Below are 9,327 nucleotides of genomic sequence, written 5' to 3'. Positions count from 1 at the left end.
TAAACATTTATGTCAACTCAAGGGAACCCTTTAATTTAGAGGAGAGTGAATATGCACAGGTATGGATAGCATCAGATACCCGAATAAATCTATATCCTCTAAAAGAAAAAGTTAAGAAAAAGAAGGTACGTGATGAGGACGAACCTCCCACCTCTCCTCCTCCTTACATACCTCCACCCCCACCTCCGGCGCCTTCACCTCCTCCGACTGCGCCGGAGGACCCAGAGAATTCAGACTCCCCACCTGAATCCCCGAAAGAACCGAGACGAATAACCCGTAGTCAAACTAGAATGGGGTGGGGTGATAGTGGCTTGTACCCCCTAAGGGAGGTTGCGATGGGAGGACCCCAGCCTGGCATGGGATATGTGACTGTCCCTCTTAATTCAGGGGACGTCCGAGAATTTAAAAAAGAGATGGGGAATCTATTGGAGGATCCCTTAGGTGTGGCGGAGCGGGTGGATCAGTTTTTAGGACCAAACATCTATACCTGGGATGAAATACAAGCCATAATGGCTATACTATTCACTGTTGAAGAAAGGGATATGATCAGGAGAGCAGGAATGAGAATTTGGGATCAACAGCATCAGCAAGGTCCGGCAGCAGATGTAAAATGACCTCTAAATCGACCTAATTGGAATAATCAAAATGAAATCGATAGAGGTCATATGCAAGACCTGAGGACGATTGTAATCCAAGGTATAAGAGAATCAGTCCCTAGAGGACAAAATATAAATAAAACCTTTAGTGAACATCAGAAAAAGGATGAAACTCCTACTGAGTGGTTAGAGAGACTGAGGAAAAATCTTCAACTTTACTCAGGACTAGACCCTAATACCCCAGTGGGACAGGCATTGTTAAAGACACAATTTGTGACAAAAGCATGGATAGATATTAGAAAGAAGCTAGAAAAAATAGAAGATTGGCAGGATCGGGGGTTGGATGAATTACTGAGAGAAGCACAGAAAGTCTATGTCCGAAGGGAGGACGAGACTCAAAAGAAACATACCAGAATGATGGTAGCTGCGATAAGGAAAGGACAGAGAGTGAACAGTGCTGGGAGAAAACAAGAAGGTCAAAGAACAGGCTATAGATCAAAGGAACCGGAGAGAGAGAGAGAAAAAGGGAGTATTGTCTGCTTTTATTGCGGAAGAAAAGGTCACACAAAGAAGAGCTGCAGAAGGAGAATGATGAATGAGAGAATGTTTAAAGAAGATTAGGGGTGTCAGGGACTCTATTTGCTGGGGACCCGAGAACGAACTGAGCCCTTGATAAAGTTAAAAGTAGGTCCTCAGCAACAGGAGGTAGAATTTTTAGTAGATTCAGGAGCGGAGAGATCTACTGTTCAATCATTGCCCCAAGGATGTAAGATTTCATCAGAAAAAGTACAAGTAGTTGGGGCGAAAGGAGAACCATTCAGAGTACCGGTAATTAAAGATGTACTCCTTGAAACAGATTCTAAAGTGGGGGTGGGATCCTTATTGTTAGTACCTGAGGCAGATTATAACCTACTGAGGAGAGATCTAATGATTGAATTAGGAATTAGTTTGGAAGTAACAGAACACAAACTTGAAATCAAACTATGCCCCCTACGGGTTGAAGATGAGACTAAAATCAACCCTGAAGTGTGGTACACTCCGGATACGGTGGGAAAATTGAATGTTGAACCTTTTATGGTAACCATCCGGGATCCTGAAGTACCGGTGAGGATTAAGCAATATCCCATACCTCTGGAGGAAAGGCAAGGATTAAAACCAGAAATTCAGAGATTAATAAAGCAGGGATTATTGGAACCCTGCATGTCCCCTTTTAATACTCCCATTTTACCTGTCAAGAAGGCAGATGGTGGGTATAGATTAGTCCATGACCTAAGGGAAATTAACAAAAGGACTGTAACTAGATTCCCTGTAGTAGCTAACCCACACACTCTCTTAAGTCAATTAGGCCCGAACGACCGGTGGTACAGTGTAATAGACTTGAAAGACGCTTTCTGGGCATGTCCCTTAAAAGAGGAGTGTAGAAACTATTTTGCTTTTGAGTGGGAGGACCCAGACACCCACAGGAAAACTCAACTCCGGTGGACAGTCCTACCCCAAGGTTTCACTGAATCCCCAAACCTGTTTGGGCAAGCTTTAGAACAAATTTTGCAGGATTACCAGATAGGAGATACCCTTACCCTAGTCCAATATGTAGATGATCTTTTAATAGCAGGGGAGGATGAGGAAAGGGTTCGGGAAGAAAGCATCAAGTTGTTAAATTTCCTGAGCTTAAAGGGACTGAAAGTGTCAAAATCCAAATTGCAATTTGTTGAAAAGGAAGTTAAATACCTAGGGCATCGATTAAGTCAAGGAACTAAGAAATTGGATCCAAAAAGGGTGAAAGGGATACTTTCCCTACCAAGTCCAAAAACTAAAAAACAAGTCCGGCAGCTATTAGGGCTATTTGGATATTGTAAGCAGTGGATCGAAGGGTATAGTGGAAAGGTAAAGTTTTTATACACCAAAATAACTAAAAATGGATTATTAAAATGGACTCAGGAAGATGATCAACGGTTAAAAGAACTAAAAACTGAATTAGTAAATGCTCCTGTTCTGAGCTTGCCCGACCTAAAAAGACCATTTTTCTTATTTGTCAACACAGAGGAAGGAACTGCATTTGAAGTATTAGCCCAGGAATGGGCAGGAAAAAAGAAACCAATAACATATATCTCAAAATTACTGGACCCCGTAAGTTGGGGATGACCTACGTGCCTACAAGTTGTGGTGGCAGCTGCTTTGTTAGTTGAGGAAGCGCATAAAATAACTTTTGGTAGTGAATTAAGGGTACTATCACCCCATAATATTAGAGGTGTGTTACAGCAAAAAGCAGAAAAATGGATAACCAATGCTAGACTAGTAAAATATGAGGCAATCCTCATTACGTCCCCCCACCTGACCCTTGAAGCAACATCGTTACAAAATCCAGCCCAATTTTTGTATGGAGAACCTAGTCAAAATCTTTTTCATGATTGCCTCCGTAACATCGAGGAGCAGACTAAAATAAGACCAGATTTGGAAGAGGAGGAATTAGGGAAAGGAGAAAAATTATTTGTAGATGGATCCTCTCGAGTGGTAGAAGGGAAAAGAAAATCAAGGTATGCCATAATTGATGGAAAAACTTTTAAGGTGATAGAATCAGAACCCTTGAGTCCCAGCTGGTCAGCACAGGCATGTGAATTATATGCAGTATTAAAGGCTTTACAATTACTAAATGGAAAAGTGGGAACTATATACACCGATTCTAGATATGCCTTCAAAATAGTACATACCTTTGGGAAAATATGGGAAGAAAGAGGTTTAATCAATTCTCGGGGGAAGGACCTAGTACATCAGGAGTTAATATCACAAATTTTGCAAGCTATACGAGGACCCAGCGAAATTGCGGTAGTACACGTAAAAGGACACCAGAGGGGGCTAAATCCTTTAGTACGGGGGAATAACCTTGCTGATCAAGAGGCAAAGAGAGCAGCACTATCAGCACTGGACTTGGATGATCCGATAGAGGACAGAAAGCGGTGTGTTAATTGTGGAGATAATTACCTCCCCTGTTATGGTTGCTGGAAAGAATACGGAGTAGATGGCATAGAATGTGTATGTGAAAAACCAGGGTTTAAGTGGTGCTTTTTCCATGGAAAATCCTATGAACTTTTAAGTTTTACTGTTCAAGAACAAGCAAAATTAAATCAAATGGGGATTCAACAGAAAGCTAATGGAAAATGGGAACTCCCGGACGGCCGAGAAGTTCTCCCAAAACCCATAGCTACCAAGATAATGCAGCAATTCCATAAAAACACTCATTGAGGAACTCAGACATTAGTGGATCAATTTACAACTAAATACATGTGCATTGGGATATATGATATAGCCAAACGAGTGATAGGAGAATGTCTCGTTTGTCAAAAAGTAAATAAACATCAAATAAGAAAACAAGTATATGGGGGGCGAGAATTGACTCATAGACCTTTTGCAAGAATACAAATAGACTTTACTGAATTACCAAAGGTGGGGAGGTATAAATACCTATTAGTAATTATAGATCATTTAACTCAATTCGTAGAAACCTTTCCCACAGCCCGAGCCACAGCTCACACAGTAACAAGGATATTACTTGAAGAAATTATACCTCAGTATGGAGCAATAGAAGCAATAGACTCAGATAGAGGGCCACACTTTGTATCCAGAGTAACCAAAGAGACTTTGGCTGCCCTGAGTACACAGTGGCAATACCATACTCCGTGGCACCCACAGAGCTCAGGGAAAGTTGAACGTATGAACGGAGAAATAAAAAAACAACTTACCAAACTAATGTTAGAAACTAAAATGTCATGGATAAAGTGTCTCCCTTTAGCCTTGTTAAATATCAGAACTCAGCCCCGAACTGATGTAGGCATTTCTCCCTTTGAAATGCTATATGGGATGCCTTATGATTTAGAAATACCACCGGATCACCCCCAACTTGAAGAATTAAAGATAAAGTCCTACCTGATACAGCTAATGGCAAGGAGAAAACAACTACAGACTCGGGAGATGGTAGTACAAAGGCCTCCATTGGATGTGGCCATGCATCAAATCCAACCAGGAGATAAAGTACTAATCAAATCATGGAAAGAATCTTCTTTGAGCCCCCGTTGGGAAGGACCCTATGTTGCTCTTATCACTACAGAAACTGCTGTTCGGACTGCTGAGAAGGGGTGGACACACGCAAACCGAGTAAAGGGACCTATACAGGATCCGGCCTGGAAAGTAACCAGCCCTCCTGGGGATCTACGAGTCACCCTTCAGAGAACCTGAAAAAACTCTCTACACATTGTGAGATAAGAACCTACGAAGGACTCGATGAGTGAGACCCTGATATTTTTGTCCAATTGAAACTTATATTTGTTTTCCTTTTATATACATAAAGTGTAAAGTGTAATGTATGTAAAGAAGGCTGGGGGATTCATAATACACATGAAATAAATCTTCGATCTAGTTGTAATCAGTATTATTAACAAGAACGGAGATTAACTAATCAGGCCCTAAAACTGGAGATTCTAAAACTTGGTAGAAAATATTTACTAAAGGGATAAATCCTAAAAGAGAGTACACTCACTCTAATTGACCTACTCAATAGCACTCTCAGATCCTAAGGGTGATCTGTAGAAAGCACATCCCCTGGGTCCCCTGTCGTGAACCCGAGGTCAAAGATAAAAACTGGGAGACCTATGTGTCCCGGAGTAGAGGCAAACGTACCCCTGAAGAATACGGCTGCTGCCGAGAAGATGGAACACCCTGCTGCTCTAAGCAACAGAGTAGACAGAGGAGGCAGAGACGTATCAAAGTGGGGAAAACCTTACTGCCCTACTCTGAAGAAAAAAGGACCTCTGAGGGAGAAGGGCCAGACGAGAGTGTCAGACACCCCGATACAAAAGAGATTAAGAAAAAATATACAAATCTATAGAATCCCGTCAGCCTTCTATTGGAGCTATTGGATAGTCTGGCTAGGTGTATTAGCTACAATGAATACACTACCAGGATGGACTAGAACGACTAACCAATCCCACCAACCTTTTGAACATACCCTAACTAATCAAATTATATGACCTTGGACAGATGCTTATTATGGACATACAGGAAGTATGGATGCAGATTTGTATGGGACAGAGTTAGCAACTGCCATACTAAGCAATAACCTAACACTCCAAACATATAAATGGGAGAATTCATCCCATACCTGGACAACTAAAAAAGGAGATGAGATACAGATAGGCTGCAGAGTATTCAATGTAAATGTGATAATAAGTCGGCACCCTTTAATTCAAACCGTCCGTCAACCCCCTTTTACTCAAATCGTTATCAGAGACAAAACGGAATCTAAAATAACTCAAACCCGTTGTGAGTCGGAAACCTGTTGGTATGCATTTACTGCAACCCAACCGGTGTCCATAGTTTGTTTGGGAGGGACCAGGTCAGGAGATCAAACTATATCTTTCCGATTTCCATTGAATATACAGGAAGAAACTACAACAACCACAACCCACGCTCCCAAAGAGACTACTCAGACTACTCATACTGTTCCAACACAACCAACAGTCGTACTTAGCCCAAGAATTTTTAAAATTGGACCATATGCAATTAGAAATACAGGTAAACAACAAATGCTGTTTAACCCAGCGTGGTCTCTCAAACAAGTTGAATTGTTAATGCAAAATAATGTTTCAAATATTCAACCAGCATGTTCACCTTTCCTAAAGACTTCTTACGAGGGATGGACAACCTGGCTGCAAAAACAAACTCCTCACACAAAAAGAACGCAGAGAGACTTAACCGGTGCTTTGGGAACAGGATTGGGAGTTTTAAATAGTATTGATTCGGAGGTGATAATGAACAAATTGGCTACCTCAATTAGTGATTTAACTAATATACAAAGACCTTTGCGATCTTCCTTATTGACTTTGGGGACTAACCAGTGGCTGTTGTCGAATATATTACCAAAAGGAGAAAAGGTAAATATAAAGGATCATGAATTGATTACAGATGCACTCAGTGTGCTTCAAAATAACCTCTCTTTAGCTCTCAGCTGCATCCAGACTCAAATATGGATGCAGTCGATAGCTACCTCAATTATAAGAGAAGGTGAAGAAGGTATTCTTCCTACTGAAATTCGGAGAATAATTTGGGACAGTGCTACTAATTTTGAAAAGAAACTCCAATCCTGGTGGAACCTGGTAAACTTTACCTATGACCCCATCACAAACACAACTACTACCTTTATACTCACTATTTACAATGCCACCATATACCAAATTTATCCTATCATTGCATTAGGGCTGAATCACAACGGAACCATACTCTATCCTTCTGAGCATAGAGTATGGGCCCGAAAGGTAAACGAAAAATGGCAAACTGTCAATCTAGAGTCCTACATTGTACGGGAACAACAAGGATTCATTTGTGAAGGCAATGCAATTGAGGCACAAGATATTTGTTTAGATACCGAACAAAATATTTGTCACTTTGAGGTCCATCCCAATGAAAATCCTAAAACAGTACTTATATATATTGACGAAGGTTGTGTATGTTTGAGGACGGTTTGTGAATTCTTAACCGTAGACAAGATCATAATAAAGACAAAAAATTATTCAAATCTCTGTGTTTGCAACTTCACAAAGGTAATCGGATGTGACTTTTCCTATTTAGCCCCGGTCACGTCTTACCAACTCCTGCAATCCAATTATACATTAATACATAATCTACAACCTACACCCATTGGAATGAATCTCACTTTGGTTAAGCAATTACTTCAACACAAAGACTTAGTTAGAATTTTAGAGAAAATTAGAGAAAACGGACAGAAAACTCTAATAACTGTTCATCACAATGTGGAAGAAATACACCGAGTCTTGGAAAGAACAAAAAAGAATGCAGAACATAACTGGTGGGACACCCTTTTTGAATGGTCACCTACTGCTACAGGCATCTTGAACAAGTTGTGTCACCCCATTGTGGTTCTCTTGATATTAATCTTAATCAGTTTGACTTTGTCAATAATATTATATGTCATAACTTGGAGAATGATGCAACGGGTAACATATCTGATATCTGTCACCCGTCCAATACTCATTAAAGCCAAAAACAATCAATTAGATGATGACTTTAAATTAAAAAAAACTCTCCTGTTAAATCAACAAGAATTGCAACGATTTGATGAACAAAATGATAAAAAGAAAAAGGGAGGATTGTGATAGACAGTAAACTGTTTGTTCATCAAATTCCACTGAAGATACTGGGAGCTCGTGACATGTTATTCCATAAACTATGTTGGCCTAAGCTTAATCTTAACTATTACACTGTGTAACGACTAACTGACTGTAAGTGCTTATCTAAGTTGAAATGCTGAAGCAAGGACTTCTACTAGGCAAAAGACTGAAAAGAGGGAGAAAGGGAAGAAGGACAAAGGGGAGAAAGACAAAGGGGAGAAGAAGAAAAAAAAAAGGGGGTAGTGTCTATATTCTGTAAGATATAAACAAAGACTTTGTGAGCCACTCTCAGGAAAGTAGGAAATACGAGAAGCTGGTGACGTGAGGAAGACCCGGATGGAGCGACCCCCTAGCTGCAAAGTGCGCAGACGCAGGATACACCTCTCAGAGAGACCCGATAACGGAAGGCAGAGGATATAAAAAAGACGGACCCTCGGGAAGTGAGTGCGCGCCGTTGGTGGAGCAGGGACTCCCCGGCCGCCCAGCGCTGTTTTGCTTATTGCCGCTTGCTAAAATAAATAATTGAAATCTAATTTGTCCTAACTTGCATCATTTTGGCAAGATAGTCTATAACAAAAAACCTAAGCAAATGTTTGTTTTATCTATCAGAAAGCAAAGTCATGTTGTTCAAGTACTAAAGTCTTAACTCTAGATTAGTTGTGGTGTTTGGACTTAACTCTGTGCTTAAATGCTCTTTCAGACATACACTTCCCTGCTACTGAAGGTGATTGAGGAGCAAAACCAAAGGTGTGGTGTGTTTCTGTTTTGCACCGATTCCCATCAGTGGACTAGTTTGGAAGAAGGAAAATAGAAGCTCTGTGACCTTTCTAGCCTCTGATGGACACTGTGTGTTCCCTCCTGGGTTAGAGGAGTAAGCCAGTTTTGTCTGGTTTGGAGGTATGTATGTCTAGCTAGAATAGTTCAGAGAGATGCTTTTTTTCCCTCTTCCACATACAGACATAGAAAGTCTGGTTCCCTGTTGTAATAAAACATATATGGTATTTGTTATTCAAATCTCAAGGGGAAAAAGAAGTTGTAGTCAGGATGTTGTGGCCGAACAGTTTTGTAATTCTCTTATGTAAATAAGAAATAAGATATATGTATATAGTTTCTATTGTTAAAATCAGTTGTTAGAAGGGAGCTAAAATGGCCCCCATCTCCAAGCCACTACAAAAACACTTGTGCTGAGTCATCCCCCCTTCTGTGACGGAAACCTGAGAAAAGCCCGCAAAAACAGGAGAAAAGCCCGGGAAACTTGTTTACAACTTTGCAGACCCCTCAGGGTACGCCCATCATGAATATGGATGAAGCCTACACTATAAAGGGACTCAGTGCTGTCCTGTAAGGTGTGTGTCTTGGTAGAGCAGAGACTCCCGGCACACCCAGCGCTGTTTTGCTCACTCGCCGCTTGCTAATAAAATTTTATTCATCACTAAAAATTGAGAAGTGGTTATTTCCCACTAAATTACAATTAATCAATAACACCTGTTCTTATCTGATTCATAATCATTAATATCCATGGGAATTTCGTGTCAGCATTTAAACTCTGGGAA

The 9,327-nt window shown here is 40.6% G+C and overlaps 1 long non-coding RNA gene across 1 annotated transcript; it reads left to right on the top strand.

Moving 5' to 3' along the window:
• Window positions 1–3,789: 3,789 nt before the first annotated feature.
• LOC141938702 (uncharacterized) lies at window positions 3,790–8,425 on the top strand. The gene is made up of 2 exons (XR_012627371.1): window positions 3,790–4,875; window positions 6,029–8,425. It is a non-coding gene; the product is annotated as an uncharacterized LOC141938702 (long non-coding RNA).
• The last annotated feature ends 902 nt before the right edge of the window (window positions 8,426–9,327 follow it).

Source organism: Strix uralensis, unplaced genomic scaffold (assembly GCF_047716275.1).
Source record: "Strix uralensis isolate ZFMK-TIS-50842 unplaced genomic scaffold, bStrUra1 scaffold_244, whole genome shotgun sequence".
Lineage (NCBI taxonomy): Eukaryota > Metazoa > Chordata > Aves > Strigiformes > Strigidae > Strix > Strix uralensis.
This window is presented reverse-complemented; position numbering and strand designations above follow the sequence as displayed.